This window comes from Protopterus annectens, chromosome 14.part0, assembly GCF_019279795.1.
Source record: "Protopterus annectens isolate FY-2018-M chromosome 14.part0, PAN1.0, whole genome shotgun sequence".
Taxonomy (NCBI): domain Eukaryota; kingdom Metazoa; phylum Chordata; order Ceratodontiformes; family Protopteridae; genus Protopterus; species Protopterus annectens.
The window spans coordinates 998,201,034-998,226,709 of record NC_056748.1 but is presented as its reverse complement, the minus strand read 5'-3'; the positions used below and the strand labels follow the sequence as shown (position 1 = coordinate 998,226,709).

The window sequence follows — 25,676 nt, the reverse complement described above, 5'->3', positions numbered from 1 at the left end:
ACTATAACTGATAAGGAGACGAATTAGCACACACATTTGAGAGACAATATTAAAAATGCAAAGGCTAAAGAAATGTTTGAGGACTCCAGTGGTGAGATGAATAGCGAGCTAGTAGTCTACTTGTATAATGGACATGGAGTGAGTATACTGTACAACCACGGCAAAGGAGGAATGCTGTGCTTTTTTGTCTGTTTTGTAAACAGGTACCACCTGCCTTTTGCCCACACAGCCAATCATTAACTGCTATGCAATCAAGCAGCACATGTACGACATACATTAACTGCATTTCTCTAGACAGGTGACTGTAGATGCAGAAGCTTGGTGTGCCAATTTTAGACACCAAAAAGAAAAACCCGTGGTATCCCTTGCAGTCTCAGAAAAACCCAGTATGCAACCTATACGGGGTCAAAAACAAATCAAGCAAAAATAATAATGATTAGTTCACTAATAACTGATTAGTGAATTAGGTGCATAGCATATTTCAAGGAGTGAACTTCACACCCTCCACACTGCAAAGTTTCTGCTTGGTTTGGTTTGCCAGTATTAGACACCAGGGACTATATACACTTTTGTTTGCGGACAATGACATGTCACCATGGGTAGGGATAGCAAAAGAGATTTTTGGAAGGAAATTTCACCAGGGGGTGATATGGGATGGGCAAGTGCTTCTCTGCTGGGCTGATTTGACAGCAGATGATTTTCTACTATTGTTATTGTCAAAATATACTCAAATGTTGTGTAACAAAATTTTAACTGTTGAGCATCTTGTATACAATTATGTTCAACAAATAATTTAATCAGCCAATTCTAAAGAAGAGAGTATTATATATACCAGCATTTCCTTTTTTACAGGCTTCACCACTTTCAACAAAAAGCCCTAATATAAGCACAGAATGTACCTTGTCTAAGAAAAGTCTCTCTCACCATATTAATAACTGTTTATAGCCATCAGTTTGCTAAAAATGATTCTATATAAACTACACACTTGGGCCTCAAGCTTGTGGGAAACATTACATGGTGTTAAAAATGGGACAAAACATCAGGTTCTAGTTATTTTGTAACAGTTATAACACTGCAGAAAGGGAAGAGAGAGAACACATAAAATACAGGCAGAGTTGTATGACACTGCTGTATATTAAATAAGTGGTTTGCTGTGTACTGCGCATCAACGGCTGGTTCTGCAATGTCCTAAGTTATGCAGAAGTTGCAACAGTTAAATGCTTTATGAACCATTGTTAAATGTGTTACAGAAAATCTAAACATAGGTTCATAGGTAGGTACTAGGCTATTGGCCCTAGGGCCTATACAAGCCTAGCCAAAAAGGTACTCTGGCTTTCGCCACCCAAGAAAATTATTTTCCTGTGCCCCTGTCAAGCAGAACCACAGAGGTGATCCCCGGGGTGAATTTCCTATTACCCATCCAATCATCAAGATTTTTCTTGAAGAGTGCTAATGAGGAGCTCTGTTTGACATAGACAAGTAGTCTGTTCAACAGTAAGGGAAGTCTCTGGGACAGGAATCTATCCCTCCAGCATGTTCTGTTTATTGTGGTGACAAGGTTTAGGTCCCTAGAGCGTGTAGCTCGGAGGAATTGGGATTTCTTTAAGTGGAGCATGTCCAACAGCTCTGGGTTTGACATAGCTTTGTATGTTAGGCAGAGATTGCCTCTGAGTAGGTGATATACGACGGAGTAAAGCTGGAGTTTTTTGAGATGGTCTGCGTAAGGCATCTGTTTGAGGCCAGTAATCCTCTTTGTGAGGTATTTTTGCAGCCTTTCCAGTTGTTGTAGATGTCTTGTGAGGTACATACCAAAAGGGGCGTTGTACTCTATAATGGGTCTAATGAGCGATGAGTAGAGGGGAACCATGACCTCTTTTTTTCTGGATGAGAAACCTTTTGTGATGATGTGAGCCACGCAGAAGGATTTCCTGACCACTGTGGCGATGTGATTATCAAAGGAGAGACTACTGTCCACCTGTGTCCCAAGGTCTCTTATCACACTTTTGGTGTTAAGTAGACTACCACCTATGTGGTAGTTCATGGTTACAGAGTTTTTACCAAAGAGGATGACAATGCACTATTTGGCATTAAGCTTGAGACCATGGCTTTGACACCAGGCATCTGTCTCAGTGAGGCCCTTTTGTAGGCTGTCCACATCATTAAGAGTTTCAGTTATGGCTCCTAGTTTGCAGTCATCTGCGAATTTAGTTAGCCAAAGACCTTCTGTGTTAGCCTGTACTTCAGAGAAGTAGATAACAAACAGGAGAGGACCCAGGACTGAACCCTGTGGTACTCCACTTGTCACTGGTCTGAAGTCTGATTTGGAGTCTGCTACTTTCACAGTGTGGGTTCTGTCAGTAAGCCAGTTGGCAACCCATCTTGTGACATAGGGATTTATACCTAGTTTAGTGAGTTTATCTATAATTCCAGAGTGGGGAATGGTGTTGAACACCTTGGCGAGATCTAGATAGGCTGTGTGAACCACCTTACCCTCATCTATGGCTTTGGTGACTACTTCAAAGAAGTCTATCAGGTTTAGGAGAAATGATCTGCCTTTTACAAACGCGAACTGTGTGGGGTCCAGAGTTTGAAGATCTCCAATGTCTTTGTTTACGAGTTCCATGATGATACGTTCCATGGCCTTGCAGACCAGGCTCGTCAGGCTAATGGGGCGGTAGTTCCCGGTGTCTGTTGTGGCCCCCCTTTGTGGAGTGGGATAACCGTCGCGGTGCGCCATTCAATGGGCACAAAGCCTGAGGTGAGGCTACAATTGAACATGGTACTTGGGTGGGGTGCCATTTCATTCTGTAGTTCGTGTAGAAGGCAGCCTGGGATGTTGTCAGGTCCCATGGATGCTGTGTTCTTGGCTTTGGAGAGTGAAGTTTTAACCTGTGCAGCCGTGATTACAGGAACTTTGCATTCTTCCAGTATAAAGATGGGCCCTTTAGGGGGTGAGAGGGGGGTAAAGTTAGCACTGAACCTATCTGCCAGGATGTTGGCAATATCAGTTGGTTCTGTATATTTAGTGTCATTGTGCTGTAATTCAGAGCAGATCTGAGTGTTACCATTGAGATTCTTGACATAGCTATAGAATGCTTTGTGGTTGTCTTTAGAATCAGTGGCGATTTTGTTTTCATAACTAGCTTTGGAGGATTTTATGAGGGATCTCAGCTTCTTACTGAGGCTGACCAGGGAGTTCCTCCAATCGTGGGATTTTACTCTTTTTTGCAACAGTTTCTTTCTTCTGTTGTAGAGTTTGTTTATGGCAAGAGGACCACCAGATTGGCTTCCTTTTTTTGGAGGATAGCATCTTGGTTCTGTTAGGGATAGCACGATCCATGCACTTGTGTAAGTGCTTATAAAGTGCATTTGTGTAGGATTCAGCAGTCGTACCTCTATTGTCCATCTGCATGGGTGTTGTGAAGTTTGCCACTTCTGTCTTAAGAAGTGTGAAGTTGGCTTTGGAGAAATTTTTTACGGTTTTCCTAATGGGGGATGGGAGCGGGATGTGGATGTCTAGGGTGATTAGCTTGTGTGGTCAGATCTGACCAACCAGGAACTGGCCTCTGGTGTGGAACACCAGTCACCCATGTTGGTGATGACCAGGTCTAGGATATTGCTGCCCCAGGTGGGGGTGTGAATAAGTTGATCCAAGGCGTTGGAATTGATGACTTCCAGAAAACGTTGAGCAAAAGAGTTGGTACATGAGTAGTTTTCCCAGTTAATGGTAGGGTAGTTGAAATCACCCATTATTAGAGTGTTGGGTTGTACCTTAATATTTTCCAGTGTATCAAGAAAAGAGGAGTGGGAATCCTGGGGCATGGTGGGGGGTTTGTAGCAAGCTACAATCTGTATTGCGGTTTTGCCCAGAGTTAGTTGAACTTGGATAATTTCGGATGCATTATGCTGAGCAACTAGCTTGGAGGTGTGGATATCCTTAATGAATATGGACACGCCTCCACCTTTAGTGTTTCGGTCCGGGTTTGATGGCCGAAAGGTGTGGTATGAATTATAGCCTGGTAATGCAGGGGTGCTCTCTGGAGCTTTGAACCAGGTCTCTGTCACTACACACATAATCCTCAATGCCTGCACTGTGCTAAAATGATAAATAATGTATTTATAATAATTTAGAAACCATGCCGACTTGTAATAAGCAACAAGACCCAAACCAAATCTGCACACTGGTAATTAGGTCATTTGCACTACAAGCTAGACAAAGGTTTCTTGAATGTTTGAAGTAAATGGGATGTTAAAAAGCAAATTTTATTAAACTTGGTTGGTATTTATAGAGTGGAACCAATGAAAAAAGGAGAACAACATTTCAAAAAATACAGAGTTTTACCTTAGTATCCTTTGAACAGCTGCATGAACTTATGACAAGTAAAATTCCACTCATATTGTCAATGGAATTTTGCTCTGTATTAACATCTTTAAGTTAAAAAAAAAATAAAAAATGAACAAGCACAGGAATCTGTCTAGTTCTAACCTGACCAACCCAAGTGTTGAGGAAAAAATGAAAAATAAAAAAACAGAAAAACTAATAGTCTTAAAACATCATTGATGTGCTCAGTCACAATAATTTCCAAAAATCATGAAACCCAGGTAGTGTTCCAAAGCAACAAGCCTTTATTCGTCACAGTCTGTGAGGAGAAAACGCTGAGAGAAGAAAGGAGCCACTTTTGAGATTTGAAGTATTTTCTTCTGATTTATTTCTTAGAAAAACTGCATTGCCGCCTACTTTTCGGAGTTTTCTTGCTTGCAAAAGTTGATATATGTGTTAGAAACAGTATTTAGAACATACCTAGAGCCTGTTTATTGCATTTTTTGTGTTGCACTTAATTTAAAATATTTTTTTCTTAAAATTGCATTTTACCTGCCTCTGACCTAGCACACACGTGTTGGGGTAATTTATTGCACTGTTCTGACTAGTTTGCTACTTGTGTGTCTCTGCTATCCTTAAACAAAAACATCTTGCTATTTTCCCACTTTCTATAATTTAAAAAAAAAGTTCAGTTACAGAGTTGTTGTTCTGAACTGTTTGTAAGTTTCTTGGAGGCCAGTGCTTACTTGAGCTAAAGGGAAGTCTCTGTGTTCATCAGTGGCAGTGGTTAACACTGAGCAGCCTGCCTGTCCCTGTAGGAGTGGTTACTGCCTAGAAACTGTAGTTTTATTGGCCATTTTGGGCCAATTCCAAACTCCTTGATCTCTCTCGCTTAAAACCCTGCAGCCGCGTGGTTTTGGTGTCTTTCCAGGGTTGATAGTTGTTGCTGAAGCACCTACACCAGGAGGAGAAAACGCTGAGAGAAGAAAGGAGCCACTTTTGAGATTTTAAGTATTTTCTTCTGGTTTATTTCTTAGAAAAAGTGCATTGCCGCCTACTTTTCGGCATTTCTTGCTTGCAAAAGTTGATATCTGTGTTAGAAACAGTATTTAGAACATACCTAGAGCCTGTTTATTGCATTTTTTGTGTTGCACTTAATTTAAAATAGTTTTTTCTTAAAATTGCATTTTACCTGCCTCTGACCTAGCACACACATGTTGGGGTCATTTATTGCACTGTTATGACTAGTTTGCTACTTGTGTGTCTCTGCTATCCTTAAACAAAAACAAAAAACAAAAAAATCTTGCTATTTTCCCACTTTCTATAATTTAAAAAAAGTTCAGTTGCAGAGTTGCTGTTCTGAACTGTTTGTAAGTTTCTTGGAGGTCAGTGCTTACTTGGGCTAAAGGGAGGTCTCTGTGTTCACCAGTGGCAATGATTAACACTGAGCAGCCTGCCTTGTCCCTGTAGGAGTGGTTACTGCCTAGAAACTGTAGTTTTATTGGCCATTTTGGGTCAACTCCAAACTCCTTGAGCTCTCTCTCTTAAAACCCTGCAACTCTCTTTTTGCTCGGTCTTGCGCACAGAGCAGTGTCGGGCAATGCCAGTTAGCTGGGGTATACTATTCCTGGCTCCACAAAGTCTGCGCTGCAAATTTTCCCTTAGAACTAGGCAAGCCTCAACTCAAGTGCTTGAGATCAACTGCTCTTATTGCAGCAATTGCATAACTCAAATCAGCACTTGTCCAAATCTCCTAGACAGCACTATTATAATACAGCATAAGACCCTCGATTGTCTGCAAGACAAGTGAAACTTACTTTTCCAAGCATGTCCAGAGGTCAGCTTCAGGTGCACTCTTCAGTTCATCTGGTGGAATTGGGCATCCTGAGGCAATGTCACAACTGCCTCATGTATACAGACAACCCTCTCATCTTACCTCTAGACACAAACACTTGTGACAGATACAAATAGGCTAAGCGCTCTCAAACCATGACTGTAACAGACAGCCAAGAGGAGAAGAGACACACTAGCATCACACCACCAGTCACACATGGATCTACAAAACAAGCACCGGCAAAACATACACATAAATACATAAAAACATATTCGGAGGCACTAGGTACCAATCTGACAAAGAAACAGGGCCCTCCAAAGCAGACAAGCAAGCAACCTGCACCTCCAAACACAAGCCAGAAAACACATAATTCACCTCAGCAGTGTGCCTCACGACAGCCCCCAAGGCAAAACACCACACCCAATACGCTAGTAATAGGAGACTCTATAGTAAGGCACACAGATGTTCCACTCACCAGGCTGAACAAGGAGAAGGTTACTGTCAGCTGCCTGTCGGGTGCTAGGATCCGCCACATAACACAGGCACTTAGGTCACTCCAGAACAAGTACAAGTATGACGCTGTCATTGTACATGTTGGTGTGAATGATCTAAGACGTACCTCCCTGTACTACATGAAGAGAGACATTGAGGAGCTCTCTGATCATGTAGCCCAAGCTGGTATGACCCTGACCTTGAGAAGCATACTACCTTCACCTAGAATGATACCACAATACAAAGACAAAATGATCAATTTCAACAATTGGCTAAGCGTCTGATGTCATTCTAAGGGGATCCAGTGTCTGTCTGGGATGACATGATAGACAAGCCTCGCTGTTTCACCAGAGATGGTTTGCACCTGTCACCCCTAGGCTTTCGAATACTGGCCAAGGCTCTTACTGTCCCCATAGTGCCTTTTTTAGGCAAGGCTCAAAGGACAAACCAACCACCGTAACCAGCACAGGTAACCAAAAACTAAGGGTAATGCTACTCAACGCCAGAAGTCTCAACCTCAAAATGCACAAACTCGAGGCACTCCTCAGTATGGAGAAAATTGATATTTGTGCAGTGACGGAAACCTGGTTCAAGGCTCCAGAGAGCACCCCAGCACTACCAGGTTTCAATTCATATCATACCTTCCGGCCTCAGTTACCGGATCACAGTACAAAGGGCGGAGGTGTATCCATATTCATCAAGGATACCCACATCTCCAGGTTAGTGGCACAGCATGATGCCCCAGAGATCATCCATGCGCAACTATCAGCAGGCAAAACCATATTTCAAGTCGTAGTCTATTATAGATCGCCCACCATGTCCCAAGATGCTCACTCAGCATTCCTTGAGGCATTGGAAAATATAAAGGTCCTACCCAACACCATAATTTTGGGTGATTTCAACTACCCTGGGATAGACTGGGCGAACTACCAAAGTTCTAACTCCTATGCCCAGCGGTTCATAGAATTTATAAATTCAGATGCCCTTGAACAACTGGTATGTTCTCCCACTAGAGGGGACAACATATTGGATTTAGTCATCACAAATATGGGCGCCCATTGTACCACACCCGTTATCACTCCCTCTCTGGTCAGATCAGACCAGAAACTGATAACCCTGGACATCCTCACCCCTCCACCTCCCCCAGTCAAAGAAACCATCGTAAAAAAACTTTCCAAAGCAAACTTCAAACTACTTGCATCAGAAGTGGAAAGCTTCACTATTCCCTTGCAGAAGGATAATGATATCCAGGATGTAGAATCCTACACCAAGGCACTTTATATACATCTTCAGGATTGCATGGACCGTGCTATCCCAAATAAAACCAAGACTCCTTCCTCAAGCAAGAAGAAACCAGTCTGGTGGACCCCGGCCATAAGCAAACTATACAATAAAAGGAGGAGACTTATACAAAAAAAGGCCAAATCTCAAGTAGAAAAATCATACCTGATCAGCATTAGTAAGAAAATGAGGGCCCTCATCAAGTCAACTAAAGCCAATTTCGAAAAGAAAGTTGCCAAGGATGCCAAGGATAACCATAAGGCCTTCTATGGTTATGTCAAAAACCTAAATGGCAATGCTCAGGTCTGTTCTGAGCTAGTACAAAATGGAACAAAATACACTCACCCCACTGACATTGCCAACATCTTGGCTGACAGGTTCAGTGCAAATTTCTCTCCCCCCTCACCACCTGCAGGACCTATTACTATTCCAGGGGATTATGTAACTCCAATTATTACTGATACGTTGGTTAATAAGGCTCTATCTAAAGCTAAAAATACTGCCTCCATGGGACCAGATGGTGTCCCGGGCTGTGTCATACGTGAGCTCCAAAATGAATTAACCCTGCGTCTGAATACCCTGTTCAGTCTCAGCCTCTCGACAGGATATGTGCCCATAGAATGGCACACAGCAACGGTGGTTCCGCTGCACAAGGGTGGGCCCACAACCGACCCTGGGAACTACCGACAATAAGCCTGACCAGTCTGATTTGTAAGGCAATGGAGCGAATCATTATGGAACTCATAAATGGAGAGATTGGGAACCTCCAAACACTTGACCCCACACAGTTCGGCTTCGTAAAGGGCAGATCATGCCTCTTGAACCTGGTGGACTTCTTTGAGACAGTTACTCAGGCTATAGATAAGAGAAAGGAGGTATACCGAGCTTACCTTGACCTTGCTAAAGCATTTGACACCATTCCCCATTCGGGTTTTATTGATAAACTCACCAACCTGGGCATAAACCCTTACGTCACAAGATGGATCGCAAACTGGCTCTCAGACAGATCCCACAAAGTAAGAGTAGCGGGATCTATGTCTGAATCCAGACCAGTAACAAGCGGTGTGCCTCAGGGCTCTGTCCTGGGGCCCCTCCTGTTTGGCATATACTTCTCAGAAGTACAGGCAAGCACTGAAGGGCTGTGGCTGACCAAGTTTGCGGATGACTGCAAACTGGGTGCTATAATAGAGTCTCCGGCCGACATGGATATCCTCCAGAAGGGCCTTAATGAGACTGGTGCATGGTGTCAAAGCCATGGTCTCAAGCTAAATGCTAAAAAATGCATAGTAATCCCCTTTGGAAAAAACAGAGTACCCGCGAACTACCACATAGGAGGTAACCCCCTGAAATCTGAAGAAGTAATAAGGGATCTAGGGACCCAAGTAGATAGTCAGCTTTCCTTTGATAACCATGTTGCCAAGGTGGTTAGAAAATCCTTCTATGTGACCCATCTGATCACGAAAGGGTTTGCATTAAGATCTAAGGATGTAGTGGTGCCCCTCTACTCTTCCCTCATCAGACCCATTATTGAGTACAATGCACCAATTGGAATGTACCTGGCCAGGCATCTCCAGCAGCTGGAGAGACCACAGAGATACCTCACTAAGAGAATTACTGGCCTCAAACAGTTGCCCTATGCAACACGATTGAAAAAACTAAGGCTTTTCTCCGTTGCATACCGCCTTCTCAGAGGCGATCTCTGTCTAGCCATGTCCAACCCAGAACTGTTGAACATGCTCCATCTTAGCAAAACCAAGTCTACTCAAGCTACACGCTCTAGGGACATAAACCTCAGCACAACAATGAATAGAACATGCTGGAGGGATAGATTCCCTTCGCAAAGACTTCCCTTGCTGTGGAACAAGGTCCCAATCTACATAAGACAGAGCCCCTCACTATCACTCTTCAAGAGGAACCTTGACGAGTGGATGGGTAACAGAAATTTCACACCAGGGATCATACCAACAGCTCTACTAGATAGGGGCCAAGGGTACTAGCTGCTAGATCAAGGGCCTAGGGAACTAACCAAAGGGGCGGTGAATACCGCACAACGTGGCTGGGCTAATATATGCCTTTGGGCAGATAGCCCAGTACCTACCTATGAACATTACCTCCATCAAAAACAGTCTTTCTTGGCTACATCTGCAAATAATATTACAACTGAGGTAGTACCACAGACTAAACTAATGGGCATTGTATTACATGACAATCTTAAATTTGATCAACATGTTCTTCAAACAATTAGAAAGACCCACCAAAAACTTGGATCTCTACAGGACAAAACAGTACCTTACAGACCCAGCAAGAAAAACTCTAGCCTCATCTGATTTGCTTCCACCCTCTTATTTCCCTCAGCTATCCTTACACACCTAAGCTCTACTCTAAAATACAAACTAGCCTCCTATTACAGTAAAGCAGCTAAATTTGCTACCAACACTGCACACCAAGCTCACCACTGGCAAGCCCTAAAGTAGCTAAACTGGCTAGAGATTAACAACTACATAACATACTCCCTTAGTTATGCCATACAAACTGATACATTATCCTGGACAATGCCCTGCACTAAAAAACATATTACTGTCCTACACCCCTACAAGGGACCTCCATTCTGGTGATAATTTTTTTTACCGAGCACTAGCAAATCAGATAATCATGGGACTCACTATACTCCTGTTACATTTCCAAACTCTGGAGCACAATTCCCACATAAGTCAAAATGACTAACAAACTCCCAAGCTATAAAATCTAGCTCAAACAATACCTTACCCAGTCCTGGTAATGCTCATGCTCATCATCACAAACTTATTTCTTATCACTACTTTTTGCCCTCTTGCACTTGAATCAATGCATCTCTTTTCACCCCCTCTTAAAGAACACTTCCCAGCTTTTTGTTTTTTCTAATTGCCCCCATCAATGCATCCCCTGTAAACAAACCCAAGTTATAAACCTTCCAGATAAACCACTTTGGAACAGGCAGCCTAATAGAACTAATCCTATACCCTGCCTTCTGTCAGATGTTATCACCACCATCCTCCTCTACACTGCTATCTCCCCTCCCCATACATAATTTTATAACTTACGTCTTTATATCTCTTGAACTCTTTACAAATATATACAATACTAAAATCTCCCCTCTTGCATAATTTTATAACTTACTTCATTATGTATCTTGAACTCCTTGCAAACCTTTCTTTACTGAAATTTAAGAACACTAAACTTTACATTTTCCATTCTGCAGTATTTTTTTAAATAATAAACATCTTTATTAAATTGTCATGTATTACACAGACATGTTACAGTTCCATTTACTTCCTGCAAGATTTTAGATTTAGAAGACCTGTATAGACTTACAATTATTGATGTAAATACTTTACTGTATACACCTGTCTTGTAATTATGTTTGTTCTTTCATTAGAAATGTAACTGTTTTTTTTTAGAAATGTCTGAAATTCACTTGTTAACATAAATGTACTGTGATGGAGCTTTTTTCCCGGGCCTCTGCTGAAAATGGGTTGTGCCCAGTCAAACATTCCCGGTCAACAAAGACAAATAAATAATAAAAAAATAATAAATACTGATCACTGCAGCAGTAGCCTTAGCTATATGGATAGATTACTCTAGCATACTACATTTAGGAGGTGGAAGGAGAACAGTCCAGGAGACCTGGACCTAAGGAAGGAATCAAGCTTATAGTGTTTTGTAACTGTATGTACAAAGGACCAAGTAGCAACGTCTAGAATACTTCCAGAATCCAACTCTTTCAAAAAAGCCTTACATGAAGCCAAGGTCCTGGCTGAGTAGGCCTTGACCATGCTTGGAATAGTTTTGTTATGATGAGTATAACAAAAGGTAATATCCTTGGACAACTACTTTGAAATGACTATTTTGACACAGGTTGTCCCTTCTTACCTTCAAAAGAAATGAACAACTGATCCAAAGATCTGATGGATTTAGTTCTGTCAAGACAGTAAACAAGTTCTCTGTGTACATTAAAGATACAGAGTATCTTTTCTCCTTCATTTTTAGATTCAAAGAAAATGAGGAGATGGATAGTTTGGCTTAAAGAAAACTCGGATACCACTTTAAGCATAAAAGGACTACCACATCCATGTGGAAAATGCGATAGGGTTGGACTCCCTATAAGAGCTTGCAACTCAGTTACTCATCCTGCAGAGGTCAGAGAAATTAGTAAAACTGTTTTCTATGTTAAGAACCTCAAGTCAGCCAGGTTTGCTGATTCAAATGGAGCAAGTGTTAGCCTAACACAAAATTAAAGATCCCAAGGATAGTCCATTAGTTTTCTTGGAGGCCTTTATTCAAAACCCCCTTTAAAAATATTTTGACATGAGACTGCATTGAAAGAGAAGGATCCATGACCAGACATGCTGAAATTGCTCATAAATGAACCATGACAGCAAAATAAGAAAGGCAGTAGGACAGTAACTCACACAAATTCTGTAAAACCAGAGAACAACTAACCCTTAATAGGTGCTAGTTAAGTTGTTGGTGCCAACTAGAAAACTTTTTACTTTTGCTAATACATTATTTTATAGTAGCAGTATTTCTTGCCTCCATTAGTACCTGCTGCATGTCCTCAGTAAACAGGTGCCTAAAAGGCTTTAAGACCCTATCATCTAGGTAGTCAACTGCAATTGGGGTGCATCAAACACCCCTGTTCTTGTGTAAGTAGATCCAGTCTGAGGTCGCTTGTGGTAATTGCCCCTGGTCACTTTCAAAAGAAGGGTGAACCGTGGATGCCTGGGCCAGAAGGGAGTCCCCACAATGATCATGGGAGTTCCTTCTGAATCTTCAGAAGTACCCTGGATATCAGTGAAAAGGGTGAAAAAGCATAAAGAAACATTCCTTTCCAAAACAAAGAAAAGGTATCCATTTTTCACGCCTTCTTGCATGGAGTTCTGGAATGGAATCTTGCCAGCTGATTGTTCAGAGAGGAGAAAGTGGTCTACTTGAGGAACTCCCCACAGATGGATTAAATCTTGGAAGACACCCGATCTAGTTTTCATTCATGAGAGCCTGTTCTGGTCCTGCTCGGCTGGTATGCCACACAATTTTGTTCTAATGGAATACAGGATGCTTGTAGAGTGAGATTATGTTGTGAAGCTACATCCCAAGCTAACACAGATAGCCTGCAAAGGGAGCACGAACTAGAACCTCCTACATGCTTATGTACCACATAACTGTTGTATTGTCTGTAACAATATGAAGAGGTCCTAGGGACCAAAGATGATTCAGAGAGTTGAGTGCTTTGATCAGGATAAGCATCTCTTTGATATTTCTGTGTTTACATCTGTCCTTGGTGACCCACACACCCTTCACTTTTATCCATCCTGAAACTGCTCTCGAGCAAAGTCTAAGGCATCTGTGGTGTCTGACTGGTTTGGAACAGGGAGAGAGAGAGAGAAGGGAAGACATGGATTTAAGGATATTTTGTTATAGTTTTCAAATGACTTCTCTTCTGACAACCCCCAGCTCTGGGATTTGAAAAGACAAAGGGTATTTGGTGCTTGGACCAAAGAGACGTCTGATATCATTGGATCTTCTTCATGTGGTATCTTGTCAGGGTTATCATGAGAATCATAAAAGCCATGAGACCCAAAATCCGGAGGTATTCCCTCGCAATGACTGAAGTTTAAATGGAAAACCTTAGAAACAGATCTAGAGATAGATATATTTTTTCCTGTGGAAGAAAAGCTCTTTGAACTGAGGTGTCTAGTTGGCATCCCAGGAACACAATTTCCTTTTGAATGTTCTTTTGGAATCCCAGATTGTTTAAGAGCTCTCTCACCAAACAGTGCGTTTCCTGACACTTTGAAAAAGACTTTGCAAAGATAACAAGTCATCTAAATAGAGAAAAACATGGATACTCTATAGCCTGCAATAAGCTATAACTGGAGCCAGACGTTTTTTGAACACTCTTGGTGCAGTGGATATTCCTAAGGATAAGGCAGAAAACTGGTAATGTGATCCAGACACACACAACCTTAAGAAACGTCTGAAGTCTGGATGAATAGGGATGTGAGTAAGTCTAGTGTTACCAGGAAACTTTTAAGAGGGAGGAAGAGTAACAGGTTGTGAAGTGATATTTTGAATTTGGGCACTATCACAAAACGGTATAGGAAAGAAAGATCCAGAACTGGTCTCCAAGCAGTTTCTTTTTTTGGCACTAAGAACATCCTTGAATAAAACCCTGTAAACTGGTTCTACCACTCCTAGGGACAGCATGTGATGAAGAACCAGAGGAAAGAAGAGAGTCTGATCTGCAGGATGAGAAATAACCCTTCTGGAAAGGAGGGATTTATTCCTTCTGCCATCTGTAACCTTGATGAATGATCTTCAGAACCCATTTATCTGACACTATTGGTTGCCAAACAGAAAAATGGAGCTTCAGACTTTCTGGAAGAAGAAAGGGGCCAGAATGGGAGGAGAGTCGCATGGTCTTAAATAGTCATTCAGACTTGCTGGACTGTTTCTTTGTTTTGGGAAATTTGAGGTTTGGAATCCCCTTGCCTTTTCTTTTTAAATGTCTGTTAATCTGTATTTTGTTTAGACTGTTTATTCTGCTTTTTGCCTAAATTGGAAGAGGAGTTACAGAATCCCTTAGAAAATTTGAAAAAGGAGGGCTGAAAAATCTTAGCGATTCCCTGGATTAGCATACCCCTTTCACCACACTTTTTTTGATCCCCTATGCAACAGAGGGGCCAAAACTAAATATCTACCCAAAGGGGAATTTAAAATCTCATTTTTATCACCTGGGAAGTTCTGAGAATGCAGCCATGCAAACCTCATCAAAACAGTACCAGTGGTAATACCCCTGCGAGAAGTATCAACAGAGTCATACACACATTGTAAACAATGAGTAGTGATCTGTGCAGTAGAATAAAGTAAATTATTTAAAGCTGATTTTTTCCACACAAGAAGAAACTACTGATAAAGCATTCCTCATACGTTCACATTTAGTCAGAACAAACTAACAGACGAGCCTGATAATTCAAAATTCTGAAAAATCAAAGTTGCAGAAGTATATACTTTTTCCCCAAACTTGTCAGTAATTTTAGCATCCTTCTCAGAAACAGAAGAATTGGAATTAACTATGTGCTTAGCAGCACTGGAGTCAACTAAGGCTACAGTTGCCGGGTCAGGTTTGGGAATAGTGTATAAAAACTTAAGACTTTACAACTTTATACATCCTATCTGCATTTTTAGGGGCAACTGGCTGGCTATCAGCAAAACTGCAGGCAGTAATACATATCTGCTAAGGCAGGCAGAACAGGAAGAATGGGTGTAGGTTCTGGAAATTCCTTCTGTAACAACTCAGTATTTTCTGAAGGACTGAGGAACCTCAGTCTTCTCACACTGAAAACACTGGTACACTCTAGCAATAGTCTTCGAGAAAGAGAACACCCCGCAAACTGAGAATGAGAAACTGAACTATCCATAGAGTCTGAATCAGAAATCTAAGGAAAACCCTGTACCTGTCCCTTTATCTTTATGTTCAGATTCAGACTCTTGAATCTCTTCAGGAAAACAGGTATCCCTCTTTATTTTACCAGAAACTATTTTACCTGAATTAAACCCCGAGGTAGACCCAGTAAACTACTCCTGTTTAAGGAAATTTGAGGAAGAGTAGGCACGTACTTAGTTTTCTGTTTTTTTTTACAGGGAAAAAGGGGCCAACCATGTTAGTAATGGCAGCAGCAGCTTCCCCAGGGATGGACATAGCATTCTGATACATCAGTGAAGCCTTCCTTGCTACCTCTCCCAGGGACAAGAGTGCCTCTCTCTTGCCCATTGAGGGGACCCCAACAGCTGCAGAGGATATGGCTAAATGCAAGGATTTAGTGGCTGTATGTGCTATAGCAGAGCAATCTGGGGTAAAAGATGAGTGGTCTGAGGTTACAACAAATGGCCACAGCAGAGTCACCCAACAGCAGCTGATGCAAATTGTTAGCCTGCTGCGGTGGCAAAGGCTGTTTGCTTAATTTTCTTCTTTTTGTGGCTGGAAGAAGGACCAACCATGGGACTGATAGCTTGTTCCATGGTCAAGCCGAAAATGGTGCCTCTTTCCCAGGGAAAACAAGGAGCAAATGCCAGATAAAAAATACAAGTCTTTTAAAACTCAGCTTTTTCACAGAAAAACACAATAAAAAGCACTTTAAAACAAGCTTATAAGCCTTAAAAAAAGCAAAATACAGGCAATTTTGCCAAAAATCCTCTACAAACTCAGAGATGAGGCCTAGAGTCAATGGAGACTCCCTGCAACCTTACACAGCAGGAAAGATTTGTAATACTAAAAAATAAAGTTAAAAAAAGCCCCAAGAAGGTACAATGTCATTTTCATGCAGCCCTGACAAAACCATTCAAAAGAAATTCTGGCACCTAGTTAGCAAAACCACAAGGTTGCATCCCTCCAAAAGACAGTATCACCACCATGTCTGGAATCCTATTCACCCTAGATGCCTTAACAGAATTATCTATACTCCCAGTCGCTTCCTCCACACCTCAATCCAACACCATCATCTCTACAGGGGTCTCCTTCAAAGGATCGAAATTGCAGAACATTGAACCTCTGATCATGGAGGACAAGATCATCAAAATTCTGCAATATTGAACCCTTAAAAAAAACTAAAATGTGAAAATTTATTTCACATTTTTGCAGGGGGGCAAACTGCTCTGCACCCTCCGTAACCCCTGCTACTTAAATATTCCAACTCTGAGATCTCACTACAATGAAAAGAACAGTAAAGTTCTCGTTCCGTACTGTATGTCGATCTCCATTCACAGGGTTCGATATTACAGAACTCTGATCCTCTGGTCCTCGGTTATCAGAGGTTCGATGTTCTACAATTTCAATCCTTTGAAGGGGACCCGTCTACAGTTTCCTCTTTTAATGTTCCCCCCTTTCTACTTCGAGGCTGTCAAATCCAAAACTTCTGAAACACTTCTAGGGAAGGTCCAGACTGTTGCTTCAATTGGAACTGAGAAACTTCACCCTTGGTTCATCATCACCAAAAACCTCTACAACCTTTGCCTTATAAAAGAAGTCATGCCAAAAAAATAGAAAACAGCCAAAGTTAAGCCTTTCAAAAAGACTTCCAAACTTTCCTCAAGTAAAGACATCTGCCCAATTTTAATACTCCCTACATTGAACAAACCACTAGAAAAATAATGCACAACTAGATCTCTGAAAATATTCAAAACTATGTGTCATCATCTATGACAGCCCTTTACACACTTGCTGATGAAATTCTGCAAAATGTGAATAAGGACCCGATTACAGTCACTATTGGTCACTGATCTCACAAAAAATCTTTGATTTAGCTGATATCTTCCTATTCAGCACCACATTAAATGTAGGAATAAGTCTCTTGGGCTCTACTGTGGTTCAAATCCTTACTAGACAACAAATGCTTCAAAGTTTACATAGGCTGTGCATCATCACCCATTGTTCCCTTACAAAAAGTTGTCCTACAATGATCTGCTTCCTCTCTCACATTATTCTTCATATTCATAAATATATGACACAAACTTGTCCTACTCTACATTACTCTCTGTGCAGAAGACATGGTAATTTACATATCAAACTCCTACACTACACATACAAAACTGAATTAGAACAGGACCTTAATTTCCTATCTACCCACTTAAGCCAGACAAACCTAATGCACAACACCAAAAATCCAAAGTTATGCTCCTTAGGGCCAATCAAATAGCCACACAAATGGAATTAGGCTTGACCAAATACTCTGCTTTCAATACTATATCCAAGCCACCAAAGCAGAGGCTAGAAAACAATTCTCCCCTGGCCAAAAAAATCTCACACTTTCTCACAGCATCTTCAAAAATGAACCTTAACTTATTACAGATTACCTTAAATGGCATCTGCAGGTTAATAACCTGCAGAAACACCACTGTAACACTCTTAACCAAGACTAAATGGTTACTAGTTCTATGCATAATCAACCCTACTAATACCCTCCCTTGTATAAAAACTGCTCAAGTCTTAACTCGTTTCCCTTTTTTGTTTCTAGACTCCACAACAAAAACGCATACTACAAAATTCAATTCCTAACTCCTTCAGTTGCCTGTCTTCATATTGCCTAATATGCATTCACCCACCCAGGCCTCCTCTTTTTTTTTTTTTTTTTTTTTTAACATCTTCTCTGGCTTGGTCCCATAAGATAAATTCTGTACTTTACCGAAAAGGTATCTATTCGAACAAACCCAATGCAAAAATACTTCTATGATACTAGAGTTGCAAAAAGTCCAGTCCATGGCAACTTGTACTTAACACATCCAGTAATTCAATCCCATTTAATTTAACAGTCCAAAGCTCATCTATCAAAGAACATTTACCTTTTATCTCAAGACAGCCCGTTACTATCCCTCCCCCCTTATGCTAAGCTTGCCCATACACCCAAGCCTCACCTCCACCTTCTTACAAATAGTAAATTTCAGTTTGAATTTTTTTCTCAGCAATAACTTTCTGCTCAGCCACTTCCCTTATCAAGGCTACGTCTTGTCTACTTGAAAGACTCAAAGGTGCAAACATTTGAACATTGTTAAAAATGATATTAACTAAGATTTTAATGTAATAGCCAGTATATTTATGTATTATTTGTACTTCATAAACAGTTACCATTTTAGTGTAATAGCCAGTAAAAAATAGTTACCCCTTGACTCCAATGATACGATTTAGCATTTGTAAAGTAACATAACTGCTTCTGTATGTGCTTGTTACTATCTTTTGTAAGTGTTTCTGTTTTTCTTTTTTTTTTTGTATACCCTGAACTGAGCCTGAAATGGTCCATATGGAACAATATTTTACTAATTAACTAAATAAACAAACCTGCTGCCGTTACTAAAGCCATGTCATGTTCAACTTCATCTTGCAAAACTAAATTATTCAGTGCCTCTACTAATCATCACACTACATTACACCTATTTACCTCTTGAAGCACAAAATAGATCCTCTGAATGTCATTAAAAACTTGTAGTTTTTATTACTGCGAGAGTAGCATAAGATGTTCTTCAGAAGACATTACAATACTACCACCATTCTTTTTTCACAGGTAATTCCTTGATTTAGAATAATATACCCTAATGGGGTGATATGAATCAAGTCCAGATATGTTACAAAGAAAACTATTTCCTAACTTTCCTGTAAATACTTGGAAAAAAATTAAAATACTACAGATCTACTCAAGCTAAGCCCTATTTCTCTTCTCCCACTAATAATGAACGTGGTAGACATCGGAGGAATAATCGTTTCTCCATTACCTTGACTTATAGTACCGACACACACGTAGGATAAAGGATATCATCAAGCGAAACTGGCACATTTTACAGGCAGATGAAAAGTTTGCTGGAATTGTTGGGCACAAACCTAGTTTTTGCCATAAAAATAAGAAATCTCTGAAACAGAGATTATGTTATCCAAAGGAACTTAGAACAGTTAATAATGGGATAACAGCTGGAATGAAGAAATGTAATACTTGTCCTTTTTGCACTTTTATAGATGAAACAGTGATGTTTAAACATCCTGATAATGGTCAGGTTTTTCATTTGAGAGCCATAGAAGATTGTAACACTAAGAATCTGGCTCATCTTGCCCACTGTAGGAAATGTTTTGTTTTCTATGTCGGCAAGACCAACAAGTATCTCACAAAACGTATTAAGGATCATTATTATTTTGCCCACAGGGGCTTAGAGTACAGTGAAATAGCGAAGCACATTAAAAATATGTGGGTGATTAAAACAATTTTGTTTTTCAGGTTTTGGAAGTTGTACCGGAGAATGTTAGGCTGGGGGATTTAATCAATGAAACTGAAAGGATTGAGCTTCATTGGATTTTTAAGTTAGTTGCACATAGAGGGCATGGGTTGAATGATTTTATCTCTTTACAATCAGTTTTAAAATCAAGGAAGCTCAAAAGGTAGAAGCTCCTTATTTCCAGATTCTCATGTACTGCCTTTTTAAGTTAATTGCCCTTGTATTTTTAAGGTTTTTTTATCTGTAGCTGCTTTAAGTTGATTGAGGGACAGGTTCATAACCCAGAGACTGCCCACGCTCTGGAACAGACTTCCCATACATGTCAAGCAGAGCACTTCACTGGCCCACTTCAAGAGAAATCTTGATGAGTGGATGGGAAATAGAAAGCTCACCCAGGGGATCACTCCAGTGGTTCTACTTGATACAGGGACTGGGAGCTAACGTTGGTCAGACAATGCCAGGGCACTTCTATGGGCTAGGCTTGTAAAGGCTCCAGAGCCATTAGCCTAGTACACACCTGTGAATAATTCTTGTATTATATAAATTAGGTTTGTGGCTAGTTGTAGTATGTCTGATGAAGCAATGTTACTATTGCGAAAGCGCTTACTCTACATTAAAAGTTTTACATTTTGAATCACTGTTTGATTTTGAAGTTCTTTGGTCATGTTTCTATAACAGTTTCTTATTTTTGTTCAGTTGGCATTTATTCCATACAGTCAATTGCCGGAGGACTTTTCACTATTTGACAATACCTAATTAGTCAATCATATGATAATTAAAATTAAATTAAAGTGGCATTACAATAATTACAGACATACTCAGTGCCTGATTAAAAGAAAAGAGGTAGGGATATGTGCCACAAAAAGATGAATACAAGTAATTTGAATAAGTTAACGCTTTATGAACGTATAGTTTATTTGACCTGGTCTTTAAGGCTGAAGCAAAAGAGATAGCGTCATTTAACCCTGGGAGTAATATGGCAGCTAACCTAAGCTGCCAACAAAGTTCACCATTGTAAAATACATTCTTCCAATCACTCCCCCTAGGGTCCAAAACTACCTGATCAATAATACCAAAGGTGAACTTAATAAAGTTGGAACACTTAGTGGAGTGCTTGCAAACAGCATTTGTCTCCTTGACATTCCTGATGTCATTAGTGTGTTCATAAGTTCTGGTCTTTAAAGCTTGTTCCGTTTTACCTATATAAAAGCTACAACAGCTCTCACACTTAGCAAGGTACACTATTTTACTAGTGTTATGGTTATCTTTTAAAAGCACAACCTTAGATTGCATGGCATTATTCAAAATAACTTTGGTTTCTTTTAAAATGAAGGAACAATTATTTTCAGCTGCCACACAGGGCAGTGCCCTGCTTCATCTTACTATGCCCGGACTTACTCTCAAAAAGTTTCTTAAAATTAGCACTGGTTTTAAACTCAAAAATCAGCTTGTCAAGCAGTAAGTTGCAAATGTCCGTGTTGGTTTCAAAAATACACCAATTTTTCCTGATAGCATTCCTAATGTCATTAAAAAGTGGATTATATTGCACAACACATGCAGTCTCAAATTTAGATGTACCACTGAAACTACCAATACCTGGCAACCCTGTACCCAAAAGGGGGTTTATATTTGGTGTTCCAACCTTGGTGTACTTCCCCAATAATACTATCCACTAAGTTTTTTGGATAACCCCAGCATAAAACATGTTAGCTAATGTAGCCAATTCTATTAACACATTGTAGAGTTTTGAGGTTATCCTAGCCACACAAATGGCTTGTCCCTTAATCAAACTTTTCTTTTGTGTGTAAGGGTGACAGCTAGTAGAGTATAAATATGAATTACAAAAAGTATCCTTACGATACATATTAGACTTGAAGCCATCTGTGTCATGAGAAACCAAAGTGTCTCGGTAACTTATTTGTGAAGGGTGACTGTGGTAGGTAAATTTAAAATAGTCCATAGTCATATTGATGTAATTCACAAATTCATCTAACCTTTCACTGGTACCTTTCTACAAAATAAAAATATCATCCAGGTATCACAAATAAAAATTTAAGTTCTTTGTGAAACAACTGTTAAGAACAAATTTGTGTTCCCACCCAAGGACACCCAAATTGGCATAAAGAGGGGCACTTGCTGCACCCATGGCAACTACTTTAATCTATTGAAAATATTCCCCCTCAAAAAACACAAAGTTATTTTCCAATATAACTTTCTACGGACTGCACCTTTTGGAGTTTCTTTTTTGCAGCAGTTTTGAAATTTCTTGAGCTGTCACATCTGCTCTTATTTGGTGGAACATTGGGAAGGTGAGTCTTTGGTTTGGGGTTTTCTAAAAAAGGGAATGAAGTATCCTCTGGATACAATCCTTAGCACTTACCGGTTTGTTGGTGATGGCTGCCCAGGCTTCTGGGTGCAAGGAAAAGCGCTCCCCCAACTGACTCCAGAAAAGGACAGTCAGGCAACCATTCAGGAACACTGAAAGGGTCTGTCCGAGCAGGAATCTCAAGACCCCAAGTTCTATGCATCCCCCCTGCCACAGATGTGGCGTCTCCGATTATAAGTGTTACCCCCTCTGCCTCTGGGGGAAAAAACTCCCTGAGATTCCTGAAAAAGACCTTGAGAGTTCTTGAACCATTTTTTTTCCCTCATGTTGGTTTCTGGAGAAGGGCCTTTGTGGGGTAAAAAAAATCAGACTCAGATGGCAAAGTATTCCCATCCTTTACACTATGGGAGAGTGTCTCTCTAACTGTGGGGCCAAACAAAGACGATCCATCAAAAGGTGCACTGACAAATGATGCCTTGGAAGGTTTCGCAAAGTCACACACCTGCATCTAGGCATGACGCCTAATGGTAATGCCCGAACTGGCCGCCCTATGGCGCCCTCTGCAATGTGGGAAATCAACCTCATGGACACATTAGATAGAGTGTACAGTGGCCATTCTGGAAGAAAAAGTCTTCTGTTCCTCAGAAAACATGAACTCTGGGGTAGAACTAGAGAGCTCTTTGATAAGGTCCCTCTGTAGCCCAGTAAAGTGGGACAAATATTTTAATGCTCATAAGGTAAAGGTAGCCAAAGCATTAACTCTCTTGCTAAACCTGCCCATCACCCTAGATTCTCTGTTTGGGGGGTTGGGACAGTGGAGCTTTCCTGAGCCAGCTCCTTCTTAGTAGTTGCCTCAACCACCCTGGCATTTACTGGAATCCCTTTTGTCCAATGTGTCCTATCTGTGGGTGCACTAAGAATCTTGTTGGGATGAGCTCCACAGTGTGTGGTTTCTTTCATGTCCTAATAGATAAAAGGTTAATAAGAGCATCTGTGTGTGTGGGGGGGGGGATACACCCAGGATGTAGCTGGGCTGGACCTGAAAGCCTCCAACAGCATTATTTCCTCTGGGATGGGGTTTTGGGTAGACCAACCATCTCTATGGTGGAGTATCTCTAAGATGTCCGCAAAGCAAACATCATCAGGTGGAGATCTTGTGGAACCCTAACCTTCCTCAAAATCAGTGTCAGTAGAGACTGATTCCTGGGGGAATGCAGGTGCCTCCTTTTACACAGTCTCTTCAGAGGAACCTCTTTGGTGGGATGCTCTGGGGAGGTGTCAGAAGAAAATTGGGGTTCCACTGATGGAAGGTGTTGGAGGTTTCCCTGTGGTAGATGAGAGGCCTCATACACAGACTCCACGGGGGTGGGAAGTAGTGCCTAAGGAGAAAGAACCGAGGCTCTGCTAGGATGAGAGAGAACCCTCTCCACCACTTTGAAAACAGAGGGACTCAGAGTACCCAACTGTCATCCCTCCAGAGCCGAAGCTATAAGAGCAGACACCCTGTGAGCACCCAGAATCCTGCACTCTGAAGGAGGAGTCAGTGCTGAGCTGTCGAACACAGAGGCTCTGAGGAGGAGCGATGACTCTAAATACTTCTGATTCTAAATCAGCCCCCTGGACTCAGAGACACTCTAGGTACCAATGCAGTTGGAGCAGAGTGCATTGGGGAGGCCATAGGAGACAAATTCATAACTATTGGTTCCAACGTCTCGGTTCTTGGGACCAACGCACTGGCAGTCTCCGAAACCAAAAGTCGGACCGGAGAAGGAGCTGTAGGGCAAAAAGGGGAAGTCTGCTCATGGATCCAGTGGAGGATGGAGGTGGTAAAACCCCCATCTGAATCGGTGCCTGAAGAAATTGCCTCATTAGTCTATTCATGTCATATACAGACAAGCTATGAGAAGACCTGGTGGAAGAAGATGCTGAGGGTGGTCTTGATGGTTTTCTACGGGAGACCTCCTGGAGGGGGGGATCTGTGCGCTGACACACTCGGCTCTGAGCTGACGAGTGGAGCCCGACACGGAGGAGGAGAAGGTGGAGTCAAAAAGGTCAGTTCTGAAGACTTCAGATTTGAAGATTATGGTGCCTTTCTGGTATGCTCGGAGTTAGAGGAAGACCTATCTGGGGAACGTTTGCTGGAATCCAGGGTCTCCTTATGTTTTCTGGAGGGGGTTTGAGCCCCTGAAGTGGAGGGAACTGCAGAAGTAGAAGATGAAGGAAGCAAACCCTTAAGGATGAATTTATCCCTCCTATCTGCAACAGCACATGGATGTAAACCCTAACACACAGTACAAGAACTGTCTAGGTCAGTAGGCCCTAAACAGCACACGCACTCCCTGTGGGCATTGGATAATGGGGTCTTGTGCCCACAGGAAGTGCATTTTTCAAACCTAAAGGTTTGTCTTATCTAGTATCAGACTTAGGATCAGCCATAACTAAAAAGCTCTCTCTTTTTTTTTTCTTCTTTTTGTTATTAAAAGGAAAGAGACAGAGAAAGTGTGACGGAAGTTATGATGGATACAAACCCGAATAATCTGAAAATACCAAAATATGCTAAACACTCTCTAAGAGAGAAAAAAAGAGCGACAGCACCTTGATACTTCCTCTCCGTGCGTCAAATGAGATCTGAGTTAGTCTGGGAGAATGAGGCATTGTGGGTAGGATAGGAGGAGCTCGAGCTTCAAATCTCTAGCTTGGGAAACAGCCGAGTCGGATACAAGGGACTGATCCAAGACCCACAAGTTGAGAAATGAATGAAAATGACAACATCAGATCTAAAATTATATTAGTGTGTGTCTATATTAGTAACAAAGTGAAAATAAGTTATTTATGTCTGTTGCAAGTATGGTCAGCTATGCGGAGGACAGAAGCCATGCTGTATGGAGGATAGGAGTTCTTCCTGCAGGAAATAATTTAGCAATTATATTTTAATACATTTTTCAAATATTTTGAATGGGGGGGGGTAAGACTGCTATAGGTTTAAAGTTAGTAATGTCAGTTGAATTTCTTCCTTTGTGCAGAGGGATAATGTGCGACTTTTTCCAGACAGAGGGAATATGGGATTCCTGGATTAATCCATTTATAAGGCAGAAAGAGGACAGATAGTGCTATTGGCAGCTATTTTTAAGGTACTCACTTGGAATGTCATCTTTTGAAGTACAGCATGGTTTGAGTTTAAGAGTAGTTTTATATAGGAAGGGGGCACAGGTTTGATGGTGAAAGTGGATGTGGTGATACATGGCTGTTGGACATAGTTGGGATTAGATGTTAAGGAATCCTTGATTATATATGCTATACAATCTGTGAAAAAAAAAAAAAAAAAAAAAAAAAAAAAGAGTTGAACTGCATTGCAGCTTTGAGTGGTGAGTTATTGAGACAGGGGTTAGGGTTGAATTTTCGGCCAGAATGCAAGACTTCATTAATGGCTGTCCAGAATTTTTGGGTTGTGTTTACTGTTATTCTGAAAGTTATTGTAGTACAGTTTTTTTGTCTTCATTTATTTGCCTTTTAGTACAACTGCAAAACATTCTGAGGTTTTCAAGATATTGTATTTTATATTTTTGCCATTCTTTTTCTCAATCCTGTTTTAGCATTTTACTCTGTGTGGATAGCCAAATTGCATTATTTGT

The 25,676-nt window shown here is 41.0% G+C and overlaps 1 protein-coding gene across 3 annotated transcripts in view; it reads right to left on the bottom strand.

Annotated features, from left to right (window-relative positions):
• The window catches only part of CHUK (component of inhibitor of nuclear factor kappa B kinase complex), a 1,226,492-nt gene that overhangs the window by 1,454 nt on the left and 1,199,362 nt on the right, over nt 1-25,676 (bottom strand). The window lies entirely within an intron of this gene.